The sequence below is a fragment of the Plecotus auritus genome (assembly GCF_963455305.1).
Source record: "Plecotus auritus genome assembly, chromosome: 3".
Taxonomy (NCBI): Eukaryota; Metazoa; Chordata; class Mammalia; order Chiroptera; family Vespertilionidae; genus Plecotus; species Plecotus auritus.
In genome coordinates this window covers 11,303,894-11,306,067 of record NC_137772.1, presented here as the reverse complement: position 1 = coordinate 11,306,067, position 2,174 = coordinate 11,303,894, and the positions used below count along the sequence as shown (strand labels likewise).

General features: G+C 47.1%; 1 pseudogene across 1 annotated transcript; it reads right to left on the bottom strand.

Annotated features, from left to right (window-relative positions):
- Positions 1-551: 551 nt before the first annotated feature.
- LOC308244838 (large ribosomal subunit protein eL20-like) lies at positions 552-1,090 on the bottom strand (annotated as a pseudogene). The gene has a single exon. The product of its transcript is annotated as a large ribosomal subunit protein eL20-like (transcript).
- Between the last annotated feature and the right edge of the window lie 1,084 nt (positions 1,091-2,174).

Below are 2,174 nucleotides of genomic sequence, written 5' to 3'. Positions count from 1 at the left end.
ATCTCTTACAGGCCCCGCCCCCCAACCTCCACTGCCTTCCCGCTGTAGTTTGACAGTCTGTTCAATGCTTCTTTGCCTCAGTATCTATTTTTCCCCACTTCTTTCCTTTAAAAAATCTTGCCTCTGCAGACTAGAAATAAACATATAATAACAAAAAATGTTTGAGTCCCAATTTCAATGTCCAACAGTTCTGAGTTTCAATGTCAAACAGTTCCTTATGTGTACATGTCAGCAATGATATCTGGATGGTGGGCACATGGTGGCAATGCAGGTCTGACCCTCTCTGGTTTGGTCCTAGGCAACCTGCTGCGATGCACAGCTGCTGACTGCTAGCGTGGCAAGGCGTCGTCAGCATCTTCCATCTCTGGACTGTTTCTCCTCTTGTCTTCGTGGTTGGAGCAGACCTGTCAATTCCTCTCTGTTGCAGGAATCTCCATGGTCTTGGAGTTGTTTTCTGAAAATATACAAATATATTCTTTTTTTTTTTGTGAGCACCCGGATTTTCCCAAAGAGTTTATTTGGACAGACCAAGGGACGGCGAGACCCTACATCTAAAAGAAGGTGTTGGGCCTCTTAATGGTGAAGCGTGGCTTGTGCTGGCGACGAAGGACCCGGTGCGGCAACGGGAACTTGATCTTGGAGTCGTGGAACTGCTGGTCGGCGGCACTTGCTGGCTGCAATCTCTTCCACCTTCATGATCTGGATTGAGTGGGCACGGGCACGGTGCCGGGCCCCCATATCTCAGTAGCACTGGGTGACGGGCGCCTGCGGTGGTCAGGTCCCGGTACTCCCGGTACATGTTGTGGGTGCCACTGCGGGAGTCGTAGCGCAGCCAGATGCCAAAGTTCTTTACCCGAAGGGGGGATTTTTCAAACACCTGCCCACAGTAGACGATTTCCCCCGAAGACTTCATCTTCTTTAGTTGAGACACAAAGTACCAGAAGCGGGACTTGGCAACAACATGGTTAGGTGCAAATATGCGCATGCGGTAGAGGGGTGGTGTGTGGCACTTGGGGGTGGGCAGGCAGCGCCCCACCACTTTGTACTCTCGAAGCGTTCCCAAGGCCTTCATGGCATTCTCCCCGCGTTTGCCACCACCCACAAAAGCTACAAACATATTCTTGACCAAAAGTTAATAAAGGAATCTTTTCTATATAATTGATTTGGGATCCTTTTTATTTTTGCCCAAACGATTTTCCTTTGTCTTATTTAGACACCATGTGTGTTTTTCATGGGCGTCTTGCTGTTAGCATTACAAATGAAAATTAATTTTGTAAAGTAAAAATTTTCTAGATGTAATTTACTTATAGGCTATTTTTCCTTACATGATATTACCCTACTATCCCCCCTTTTTTGATTAATGGAGGCTTTTGTAAATTTTATAATGCAGTCTTGATAACTTTAAATTTTAATTTTTTTGCACAAAAATATGGCTGCTTTAGGTTCATTGCATGTTCAGGAATTTTACCATGAGATGAACTACCAATAGAAATTTTAGTTACTACTTTAGGAACAGCTTTTTGTCCAGTACAATTAAATTTTCTTGAATATTCACTTATTTCAATTAGCCTATTTAAATTAATCTGAAAACTTGATTATTATTTTACTGTCAAATTTAATACTCTACCAACAATCTTAGTTTACCCTGTAAATATTAGTGGAAAGGATTATTTGCATTCTTGAGTAGGCCCTGAGCATTCCTGGTGCTAGGCTGGATTTAGATATAGGGCAGCTGCTGTCGGCCAAGTCTCTGTCTGTTACCTGGGTCCCAATCTGAGCTGGGCCAAGTCTCTGTCTGTCACCTGTGTCCCGATCTGAGCTGGGTGTGGGAAGCAAAGCAGCCCTGGGGGCAGGAGACCTCCCTCAGACAGGGTGAGGGTTCAGGCCCCTGCAAGGTTGGGGGGGTGAGGGTCTGTGTCCCACGTCTGTTGACCCCCAAGTTCTCTCCTGATGGCCCCTCTGCGACTGTGCCTGTCTTAGGTTGTTCCTTCCCTGAGGAATCCTACCCGTCTCTGGCTAACCAGTCATCCTCCGGGGCCAAGCAGGGTGATGTGAGGTTCAGTTCTGTCTCCTTGGTAGCCTATGCCCCCGTGGCCTCCACGCCCAGTACCTGCCTTGGGATCCCCTGGCCTGCTGGCGGGGCCCCAGCACTGATCACATATCTCGGGGAACTC